At 45.7% G+C, this 12,279-nt stretch overlaps 1 long non-coding RNA gene across 1 annotated transcript in view; it reads left to right on the forward strand.

The window, feature by feature from the left end:
• The first annotated feature begins 1,351 nt into the window (after nt 1-1,351).
• The window catches only part of LOC123377717, a 139,837-nt gene continuing 128,909 nt past the window's right edge, over nt 1,352-12,279 (forward strand). The window contains exon 1 of the long non-coding RNA XR_006582287.1: nt 1,352-1,672. This is a non-coding gene — a long non-coding RNA (uncharacterized LOC123377717). The remainder of the gene's footprint in view (nt 1,673-12,279) is intronic.

Genomic DNA, 12,279 nt, shown 5'->3' on the forward strand with positions numbered 1-12,279 from the left:
TGTGTGTCACTCTTGGAAAATATCAATGGGATAGGAGTTGAATGAAGCCATAAACGTATACAGTAACTCCTTGCTTAACGTTGTAGTTATGTTCTTGAAAAATGTGACTTTAAGCGAAATGATGTTAAGCGATTCCAATTTCCCCATAAGAATTAATGTAAAAGAGGTGGTATGTTTGTGTTAGGTTCCAGGGAATTTTTTTTGCTAGACAAAAGACATTATATATTTATGCCATATACATTTTAAACAAGTTCTAATCAGAGGATTGATTATGAGCTCCCTGAGCTTCCCCTAAAGCAACCGTGTTGATATCAGGTGGGATATTTTCCAGGGAATGCCTTGCTGCTAAATAATTAACTAGCACTCGGTCAAGCCCTCAAGAGATAACATGTTAATATAGCCTCACACTCTACAAGGCAGCATTGATGGAGGCAGAAGGGAGGAGACACAATAGACACAGGGCAGTGGCTGCAAACACTTCCCTGGGGAAACTGAACATGATGATGAACCCACTCTATCCCTCTGGAGTGCACCACTCCCTCTTCCAGACAGCGCATGCACAGCTACGCAGCCACTGACTTTCCAAAGTGCCGGGGCCGGTGGGGTGCTTAACACTCTGCCCACTATCTCCCAAAGGTGTTGCGTCCTTGCTCCTCCCCCCAGAGCCTCCTGAATGCCCACAAAACAGCTGATTGCTGCAGGTGGGAGGCACGGGGAGGGAGGGGGGAGTTGCTGATCTGCAGGGCCACTGGGTGGCGGAAGGCGCTGGATGGGGTTGAGGGGAGCTCATAGGGGGGGCTGCCAGCCAACCCTGGTTCCAAGCCCCCATGGCCAAACAATGTTATAAAGAAACAATGCACAACTTTAAATGAGTATGTTCTCTAATAGATCAGCGACGTACCAACAAAACAACATTAACCGAGACGACGTTAAGTGAGAAGTTACTGTAATCTATCTGTCTGAGGTACTTGTATTTCCCTCACTACTATAGTATTGAGCACCTCACTATCTTTAATGAATTTATTCTCAATACCTCTGTAGGTAGGGAAGTGCTTTTGTTCCCATTTTACAGATGGGAAATGGAGGCAGCGAGAGACTAAATCACTTGCTCAGAGTCACACAAGAAGTCTGTGGCAGACGAAGGACTTTAGCCCAGGCCTCCAGAGACCTAGGTAGAAAGCATACCTTTTCCTAATTTTTGAAATTCAGTTGACAATTTATTCTTCATAAAGTATTTTTAATTACTGGTGTTCCTTACTTCAACAGCAATTTTCAATCAAAATCATTATTTTATCCATTAAAATGCCAACATAACTTTTTTCTGTTCATTTTCTAGGGATATACACAACATTGAAGTGATGCCTCACTGATGTGCGATCATCTGCTGACGTCATCTGAAGCTCCTAAGACAATGGAATCTATATAATTCTTCTACACAAAGCGTGTGTGCGCCCAGAGAGTGTGCACTTCCTGAGTTGGAGGATGATGGCACTCTGGATCAAAAAGACTGGTTGTGGAAAGCCAGTTTGTTTTGTGTGGATTTTTTGTTTTGCCCTGGATTAGAGGAAATTGGCTTGAACTTTGGGGCAGAGCACGCAACTCACCTTATCTCCTGGGGAACACCCAACCAATTGGAGGGAAACTATGGCACAACTGAACTGGTATCCAAGAGGTAAGTGGCATACATGCAGGTAGATTATGGTATGTGGGTTTCGACATGCTAGGAGTCCTGGATGGAGAATCTGACTCAATTTCTGTGGCCAGCCAATATTAGTCTGAAACCATATGTATGCATGTTCATGTGCATACATGCAACCCGTGTTCGAAACTTCAGGGAGAGGCCCAAGAACATACCTCAGAAGGCTTGGCCAGCCAGCTTACTTTGAATAAAGAGGCAGGATGCCTATTTAAAATGTATCAGCAGCTGTGAAATGTCCATGGAGTATAGTTGTTTATTTTAAATGTATCCAAATGCATCTTGTGTTTCTGCAGACTAGTCTGAACATTTTGAAACAGACTTAGTGTAAAAGAGATTTCTGGTCCTTCTTGACCTTGCTCAATCTGCAAATACCATGGAAGTGTTTTTCTTGGGATAGTTTGTTACTTTTGCTTCCACTGACATCAGATGTAGCAAAACATTTTGGTAAGAGGTCTGAGCAAAGGTTAGTGGGGTTGTGTTTTTTAATGTAATTATATTTCCTCTAGGAATGTGAGAATTCTGTCAAAATTAGAACCCACTTGAAAATTACTCATTATATTTTAGGAACAAAACTCATATCTAAGTTGTGTTGAGCTGGCATTTGGATGCTCATCTGAATATGGTCTCAATTTAGATTAGGATTTGACCTCTACAGAAAATCAGATTTATGATTTGACTGTTGTCAAAGTATCATCAGCTATTCCTGAAAGATGTTGGCCTGAATTGGCAGTAATCTCATGACATTAGCTCTCCTCACAAGATTTCAGCTGAATCTCAACTGGAACTGGCCCTTGGGTTTAGGAGCCAACCCAGAAACAAAATCATAATAGTGCTTGAATCCAGGGTTTCTCCTCCTCACTCCTTAAACCCATCTTCATTCCTTTTATTTTAATCTTTTGTCATTCTACAAGCAGGGCATGAACTCCTTCTCAAAAAACATTGCTGGCATGTCCAGTCCTGAGTTTACCTAGAAAAACTAGTTTGATCATTAAAATTTGCAGTAAAAAACAAATAGTTTAAATCAACCCTATAAAGTCAGCATGAAGATGAACCAGCCCAGGCACAAAATCTACTTGTCTGCTATTTGAATGATAAAACTAATGATATTTCAATCACCTGCTAAAACAAGTTACACACCCTTGGCAAGTGGATGTACAAACATTTGCAAGTATGGTTTAAATTAAGGAGGGAAATCTTCTTGATTTGACAAAGTTTAGTGAAACACAAAACTTAAAAAAAAAAAAAACAAACAAAAAACAGATTTTTACTGAAACCCAAAACAACACTTTGGTTTTTATCCTTCCTAATGTCTTTTAGTAGAAGTGCACTCATAAAATTAAATGTTGCATGATTACCTCAGTTTTCATTTTACCTTGCATGATAAAGGGCAGGGGGAGAGGGATAGCTCAGTGGTTTGAGCATTGCTCTGTTAAACCCAGGGTTGTGAGTTCAATCCTTGAGGAGGCCACTTAGAGATCTAGGGCAAAAATTGGTCCTGCTAGTGAAGGCAGGGGGCTGGACTCAATGACCTTTCAAGGTCCCTTCCAGTTCTAGGAGATTGGTATATCTCCTATTATTACCTTTTATCACTTTGCTAAAATAAAATTGCATTTAAAATAAAGACATATTCAGCTAGTATCAACTACTATCAGCAGGAGCAGCTCTAGCATTTCCACCGCCCCAAGCAGGGCGGCATGCTGCAGGAGGCACTCTAGCGGTCGCCGGTCCCGCGGCTGCGGTGGACCTCCCACAGACATGCCTGTGGAGGGTCCGCAGGCCCCGCGGCTCCAGTGGACCTCCCGCAGGCACGCCTGCGGATGCTCCACCGGAGCCGCGGGACCAGCGGCCCCTCCGCAGGCACGTCTGTGGGAGGTCCACTGGAGCCGCGGTCCCAGCGGACCTTCCGCAGGCATGCCTGCGGGAGGTCCGCCAGAGTCGCCTGCCACCCTCCCTCTGGGACGCCGCCCCAAGCGTGCGCTTGGCGCGCTGGGGGCTGGAGCCGGCCCTGACTATCAGTATGACCAGTCCACAGGTTAACATAATAAAGCACAAAAAATACCAATCAACAAGAAAGCTTCCAGTCTAAAAAAAGAACTAAAAAAGTATACTCTGTCATCCTGCAGTGTCAAAGGCCTGGCATTATCATTTTTATTCTGAATATGTTTTTGGCAAGGATGCATACTATCTTTAATGCAGTAGTTGTAATCCAAAAATGTCATTTTGATAGTTCATTACAATCCATTTACCATCATACTTTTTAGTTTAAAGATTTTGTAAGGAAGCAGCTAAGTTTAAATATATGTATGTTGAAGGAGCTCTGTTTTTTGCCAACACAGTACTTATTACTTGTATAGGTTGGTAGGAAAAATATATATTTTGAACAGGCACTAATACAACTGTCTGAAAAATTCTAAATGAACCAGATCCAAACCTCTGGATTATTTCCTTCCCTCCAATTAAATATTTTAAATCTTGCTCCAGAACAGCTCAGGCATTCTAGTCAAGAAGATCCACTGTCTGATTAGTAATATTTTTATTCTTGTTACAGTTATCTTGCTGAATAAATATTGATCAGACCTTGCAATGCCCTGAGGTTGAATTCCTTGTCTTTGCGAAAGAGGGAGAACAGAACTGCCTCCGGCTCCTGTATCTTCTCAGGGAAATGCAATGAACAAAAACATGCATGTAGCTATAAATTCATAAGGGTTGATGATGCAGAAAGATTACTTATGAGCAAGGTTGTTTGAATTTGATGAATTATTTCATGCTACAGCATTGCTAGAGAGACCCAATACAACTCCCATTGAAGTCTTTGGAAGGCTTTGCATTGATTTCAGTGAGATTTGAATCACCTCTCTTCCCCACCTTTTTAAGAAATTGAAGAAGTAGTGTCGATCGTCTTAATTACCCTATATTACACTCGTGTTTGCACATGTAGCTATTGGCTTCAGTGGAATTACCAGTCTTCAAGCAGTAGAGAATCAGGCTCTGTATCTTAAGAAACTTGATATATTTGTATCCCTCATAGAGCAGGCAGCAGGTCCAATTTTGATCTGTGACAACAGTGCAATTCCACATTAATTTACAAAACTTTAAATGAGATCAGAACCTGGCCCACTTTTAATAATCAAAAGAGACATGACACAAGAACCCATTCTAAGCTCTTAGAACCTAATTCTCCTCTCACATAAACTGATTTTACACCAATATAATTCCATTTATTTCATGGGAACCACTCCTGATTTAACTTTATAACAAAATCAGGCCCACAATTTGGGGCTTGAAGCTCCTGGACTAATTTATTAATTATTATCATTATTTTTATTTTATTTTATTAGGCTTCATTTTTATCAAAAATTTTGAACTGGTCAACAATTTCCCATCAAAAATTTTGTTTGTTTGTTTAACCTGAAAATAGTTTTTCATCTAAATAGAAATTTCTGTTTTTATCAAAACTTTTCAGGTCTTTCATAAAAAATGAAAACTCCCCTTTTGATAACTAAAAACTATTTTTTTCTTCAGCAAACGAGCTTCCTCCCACCTCCTGAGCCCAGTTGTTTGGTTTTCAATTGCTGAAAGCTTAAAAATGTTTGGGTGATGTGCAATGTAAAATTCAGCAGAAAGAATTTGACAGATTTTTATTTTAGACAAAGCTTTTATGGGAGAGAACTATAACTTCTCAACCAGCTCCAAAAAAGCTCACTTGAAATGTTTCTTGCATTGACAAGTACACCATGTACCCTCCAGGTGCCTCCCCAAGATCTGCAGTATTCAGGATGCTTTAACCTCTGCTTTAGGGCAGAGAAACTGGTGAAAACTGGCCTGATAGCTATGAAGAAGCCAAGGGGATTGTGAGGACCATGGTATAATTTATTAGTTTCGGTATTTTACACTTTTAAATGTTACAGACTGTGCATGTCATAGCTGCAGCCTATTTAGCAGCAGGCCAAGCTGTGCAGCAGTATCTGAAACTTTGTTTTATCACCATGTTAGTGTGTTCCTTGCAGAAAACTAAATCGGAGTTTCAGATGCTGCACTGTTTGGCCAGCTGTCTAAATAATAGCAGCAACAACAAAAAATACCAGTAAAGTAAAAGTTATGCCAATGTAACCCACACACCTCCTGGGGGTGCTGTTCTGTCCCATCTAGTGGCTCTGAGACCACTTAGAGAGAAAGATAAAATGAGTCTGCTCTGCTGGCTTTTAAATCATGCAATAGAGGCTCATGCACTAAGCTCCAGAGGTCCTAGGTTCGATCTTGCCTGCAGACAACCGGGGTCTGTTGGTGTTACACTAACATTAGTATCTTAGGTGAAAGCTTATCTTCAGCGTAGTTCACAAATGGGGAAATTATACTGGGCCTCCATGTTTGTATTTAATTTATTTATGTGACTTATAAATGTCTTTTGCTAAAACACTTGCATCTTTCCCCGCAACACAGCTGGGGGCACCTGCTTGACAGGCTGTTGGTGGGAGGCAGAGATGCATGGCTCTGAGAGCTGGGGTGAAACAGCTGGAGTTGTTCAAGGTCATGACCAGCAATGCAAGAGGTGAGCAAGTTCAGCCTGGAACCACTTTCTTCAAGACTGCTGGTAGGAAGGAAGGGTGAAATGAGCTCTCTCTCAGGAAAGGTATTGGGGCTGAGTCACGTGCCTTTATGTAATCCAATGAAAGCAGTGACCTCCAAGATCTTTTGGTCAAAAGGAGGTTGGACATCACTCACCTGCCTACCCTCTGCCCATTAACAATTTAGCATGACCAAGAGTGATTAGTGTCATGGCTGAGTCACCTAACAGACACCAGGATGGCCGCATTTAATATCTGGAATTGGCTAAAAGAAGATCTGTGAATGTGGAGAATAGGCATCCTGAGCAACAGACTAAATAGGCGGGGATGGGGGATGCACTGAAATGTGATTGCGTTATGTTAATTTGATGGTGTTTTCCATTTATGATGTAATACCATCACATAGGATAACTGTGATAAATTGTCTTTTAAGTGACTATCTGTAGGGCCCTGTTATGCAACTCTTACTCACATTGGTAAGGATTTACTCATGCACAGTCTCATGAGTAAGTGTTCCAACTTGGCCCATAATATTTGCAATTTTATATGTTAGATTAATTTTCCCACCTACTTTTGATTCTTCTCTCCATTTCCTTATCCTTATGAGTGTCGCAATCCGGTTCATAGTTATGGCTATGTATGGCCACTTGTCGGTCCACGGCCATCTTGAACCTGCTAAAAGGACAAGACAGCCTCCATGTTGGACCAAGTTCTTGTTAAAGGGCAGAGATGCTATCCTGCCCAGCAACACTGGTTGTGTATGCTTTTCCTTTTTTTTTACTGGGTCATCTAAGGGTCAGGCTAGTGCCGTGTGCAGAGACCTGATCCTGCCCAGCAACTTGTAGTGTCGTGTGCAACATTTTGGTGCTGTGTGCATTTTTCCCGCTCTTTTTGGGCCCGGTCGTCTGGAGGTCAGGCTGGTTCTGCCCAGCAACTCCAAAGTACTGTATACAGAGACCTGATTCTGCCCAGATACTCCAGTGTGCCGTGTGCAAATCCTTCCGACGTGGGGTGGCAGCAGCTCAAATCCTGAAGGGAGGAGGGACCAGGGAGCCAATCAGATGCTGACACGAGGGAGTGAGACCTTTCAATAAAACTAGGTTTCCCCCCAGAAAATCTGGTCTTGACCATTTTCTTTTTGGTGGAGTATCCGCGTGTTAGCCGAAGGACCTGATCAACCTTTTGGCCAGGGTCTCCTCCCGGTAATAGCTAGCTCGTGTTCGTGTGGAGTATCCGCGTGTCAGCTGAAGGACCTGATCAACCTTTCAGCCAGGGTCTCCTCCCGGTATTGCTAGCTCGTGTCGTGTCGTTTTGGATCCATTTCCGTCAGCTCGTCATGCTCCTGGTGTCTGTTCTGCTGGTCAGCTGCGCCTGGAGTGCGGTATTTGCTTTTTGATATCTGACAGTTAGCTTATTTAGCCTCTTATTTGTTCCCTTCCTTAACTTGGTACCAAATATCTACTCAGAATATCAGGATCGTATTAGTGAGCTCAGGATTGCACAATTGTTCAGCTAGCTTGTATTATTGTTCTCTTTGCTATTGAATTGTTAATTGCAAACTGCTTTATATGTTTGAATCACTGCTCTGTCTGTGTCCAGTGTGTGTGTTTAACTGGGGAGCTGCCTCTACTTAGAGGGTGGCTGACCAAGGGGGTCCAGTCCCTGCGGTCTGAGTGAGTGGAATCTGCCCAGCTGCAGCCGCACCACACTCTGGATTTATCCTCTGTGTGAAAGCAAGGGTGGCTGAGGCAGTGGCCCGTGGGTCTCTTTTCTGTGTTTGCACCGGGCACCGCCCTGACGAACCCGATTCCTATCTGTGTGATTGGTGTGTCTGCCTATTTGGTGTGGTGTGGTGAGCAGTATACAGTGTATTATTACTGTGTTTTGGGGTGTGTTTGTACTTTTGATACCATCCCAGCCAAAGTTGCCTATTCCCCCAGCCCAAGTTGTAAAAATCCCTAAATAAACGCAGCCACTTGGCTTTTCAGTGTTACCCTGGTCCTGCCTGTCTTTTCCTCACGCAATACCAAGCTTGAACGAACCCCCAGCTAATTCAGACATGGCGTCACGAACAGGATTGCGTGAGGAAAACCGTTCCCTGTCATCTATACAGTCCACTTCCCTGTCATCTATACAGTCCACCTCCCTGTCAGCTATACAGTCCACTCGCCCGTGCCCAGCGTGTCTCGGGACGGGGGAGGTCGGGTTTGGAATTGATCCAGCGCATTTATGGGAAGGGGCTCAGACAATTTTGAAAGCAGCCGGGGGCACCTGCCTATCACCTGTCACTCCCCCAAGACTCCTAGCAGGGGGCCCTGCGCATGAGCTGGTAGTCCAGCTCCTGCAGGAGTTAGAGGAGGGAAAGAAGCGTAGAAGGATCCTTCCTAATAGGTACAAATCTAAAATTGTCGCTGGTACCTATCATAGGATTCTAGGGCTGGCTCTGGACCAGTTGACCGGTGTCATGAACACTCTGGCGTCCGTTACCCAGGAACTAAATGATATCCGCAAAGCCTCTGGTATGCCTCACTCCCCACCTGCGCCCCCACCTTCCCCCGCTTTGCCAGGTCATGAAATCCCCGAGCCTTTCCCTTCCTTAGCTTCCGTAGCCCCCAGCGTGTGTATGGCTCCTAGTCCTGCTGGGGCTATACCGAGGCAGCCCACTTGCGCTAAAGCGGATGCCACGGGGGCACAGGGGGCCCTGGGAGACTCAGAAGGGTTGGGGGTGCAGACGGCCTTGGGAAGCGCGAGGGCACAAAATGTAATATATGAGGGGTGCACTCGCAGTGAAGCAGAAATGGATATGCTTATTGATGCTACAGCGCGGAGGTCAAATGAATCTGTGTTCGCCTGGCTAGGACGGCTTGTCCTGGAGTATGGCCAGGAGCTGGTTAGTCAAGAGGAGGCAGCCCTCATGTCACGCAGTGCGGCCTGGGTAGGGAGCACGGGCCGGGGAATACCTCTAAGAGCTCCGGTCTGGCCTATCTCCTTGCCAGCAGCTGCGTACCTGCAAATAGACTACAGCGCCGCAGTATTACAGTTGCCCCCCAGTGGGATTTCTACCCCATGCGATTTGCTTTACACCATCGCAGGGGCATCCCTTATTTGGTGGGATCCTAAGCAGGCCCCCCTGGGTTTAACATTAGCACAGAAGCAGCTGCGGCCGTGCCAAGCTTACTGTTATGTTGCTGACCCAGCTGCTATCCCCGTACAGGAACAGGGGGTGAATATGGCACTAAATCACAGCCCCCTGGGAGACATTAACACGCTGCTGTGGATGCGGGGGTTCCAGGGGCAGCCAGTCACTTTTTTGTTTCAGGCCATGAATCGCCTGATGTGGCCTGGGCCCCAACCGCCTGCGGTGGTTGCGGACACTGGACCCCACGGGGGCAAAGCCCGGGCTCCTAAGCGTTGTTATGCAGAGCGAGAAAGCTCCGGTTTGTGCATTAATAGTGGGGAGCCTAACGCAAACATTGTGGGCAGGGTAAGCTCTATATCACAGGGGAACCTGGCTGTAGCTTTGGGGTGGAATAAATACATTGCTCCAGAGCCGCCTCCACTTTGAAAGCCAGTTGTTGTTTTGTTTTTCCCCTTTCTTTTTGTTCAGGATGCGGGTATGGGTATCTGCCCTAGTAACATCTAGGCTAGGCGACTCGTCTTGCATCCCAACCCCTTGTATGCCACGAGCCCATGAAGAGTTGTGGGAGCAACTTTTCGCTCTCATGTCCAAAACTAAACTCCCTTGGTTTGTTCATAACAGGACCTGCCCTAGGGCTCGTCCTATTCTCTCCCTTTTTCATTCCAGGTTTATTCACAGCGGCGCCATCCCCATCTGAACCCTCTGGTCAACCAAACTGTGGCTTACACTCATCAGACACTTCTGGCCACCAATTCGAGTGAGGTACCCTCCATGTCTCCAGACCGTCCTGGCTGGAACAACATCTCTGCCGTCACCCAGCAGCTGCCGTCCCCAGCTCTCCGCAAGGAGCGTCACCCCTGGGACTGGTGGCAAGCTACTTTGTCAGGCTGGGGACTTGGACAATGGGCTCAATCCTTGCAGTACTGGCTAATTGCAGCAGTGCTTGTTATCTTTGCTCTTTGCTCAAGCTTTGTCTTTACTAAAGTTTCAATTAATAACGCACTCCCTGCTCAGGCGGTATACTCAGCCTTTCAGGTAGCTGAGGACCAGACAGACACCAAGGGTTCTGTTTGAATTTGGTTTTTCCCTTATATTCCCTAGGTTCGTTCCCTCCTAGGTGAGCTGACCCTCCCGTGATGGACCGCCAATCGGCCACGGGGGCATGTCGCAATCCGGTTCATAGTTATGGCTATGTATGGCCACTTGTCGGTCCACGGCCATCTTGAACCTGCTAAAAGGACAAGACAGCCTCCATGTTGGACCAAGTTCTTGTTAAAGGGCAGAGATGCTATCCTGCCCAGCAACACTGGTTGTGTATGCTTTTCCTTTTTTTTTACTGGGTCATCTAAGGGTCAGGCTAGTGCCGTGTGCAGAGACCTGATCCTGCCCAGCAACTTGTAGTGTCGTGTGCAACATTTTGGTGCTGTGTGCATTTTTCCCGCTCTTTTTGGGCCCGGTCGTCTGGAGGTCAGGCTGGTTCTGCCCAGCAACTCCAGAGTACTGTATACAGAGACCTGATTCTGCCCAGATACTCCAGTGTGCCGTGTGCAAATCCTTCCGACGTGGGGTGGCAACAGCTCAAATCCTGAAGGGAGGAGGGACCAGGGAGCCAATCAGATGCTGACACGAGGGAGTGAGACCTTTCAATAAAACTAGGTTTCCCCCCAGAAAATCTGGTCTTGACCATTTTCTTTTTGGTGGAGTATCCGCGTGTTAGCCGAAGGACCTGATCAACCTTTTGGCCAGGGTCTCCTCCCGGTAATAGCTAGCTCGTGTTCGTGTGGAGTATCCGCGTGTCAGCTGAAGGACCTGATCAACCTTTCAGCCAGGGTCTCCTCCCGGTATTGCTAGCTCGTGTCGTGTCGTTTTGGATCCATTTCCGTCAGCTCGTCATGCTCCTGGTGTCTGTTCTGCTGGTCAGCTGCGCCTGGAGTGCGGTATTTGCTTTTTGATATCTGACAGTTAGCTTATTTAGCCTCTTATTTGTTCCCTTCCTTAACTTGGTACCAAATATCTACTCAGAATATCAGGATCGTATTAGTGAGCTCAGGATTGCACAATTGTTCAGCTAGCTTGTATTATTGTTCTCTTTGCTATTGAATTGTTAATTGCAAACTGCTTTATATGTTTGAATCACTGCTCTGTCTGTGTCCAGTGTGTGTGTTTAACTGGGGAGCTGCCTCTACTTAGAGGGTGGCTGACCAAGGGGGTCCAGTCCCCGCGGTCTGAGTGAGTGGAATCTGCCCAGCTGCAGCCGCACCACACTCTGGATTTATCCTCTGTGTGAAAGCAAGGGTGGCTGAGGCAGTGGCCCGTGGGTCTCTTTTCTGTGTTTGCACCGGGCACCGCCCTGACGAACCCGATTCCTATCTGTGTGATTGGTGTGTCTGCCTATTTGGTGTGGTGTGGTGAGCAGTATACAGTGTATTATTACTGTGTTTTGGGGTGTGTTTGTACTTTTGATACCATCCCAGCCAAAGTTGCCTATTCCCCCAGCCCAAGTTGTAAAAATCCCTAAATAAACGCAGCCACTTGGCTTTTCAGTGTTACCCTGGTCCTGCCTGTCTTTTCCTCACGCAATACCAAGCTTGAACGAACCCCCAGCTAATTCAGACAATGAGCTTTGAGTTTTGACTGCAATTTCTGTAATGGATAATCCTTGTCCAAGTTTGAAAGGGATGTGGACAGAAGCAGCAGGGTTCTTACTTTTCTAAATAAGGCATATAGGAGGGAGGTCTGGATAATACTGATACCCTCTGAAAATATTGTATTACTTGATTGGTCTTTCACAAGGTTAGTGCACTATAAGATGGCCTCTTTGAGTTCTTTCTCTTCACCACTGGTCAAGCACAACTATATCACTAAATGGCATTGGC

The sequence above is a fragment of the Mauremys mutica genome, chromosome 9 (assembly GCF_020497125.1).
Source record: "Mauremys mutica isolate MM-2020 ecotype Southern chromosome 9, ASM2049712v1, whole genome shotgun sequence".
Taxonomy (NCBI): domain Eukaryota; kingdom Metazoa; phylum Chordata; order Testudines; family Geoemydidae; genus Mauremys; species Mauremys mutica.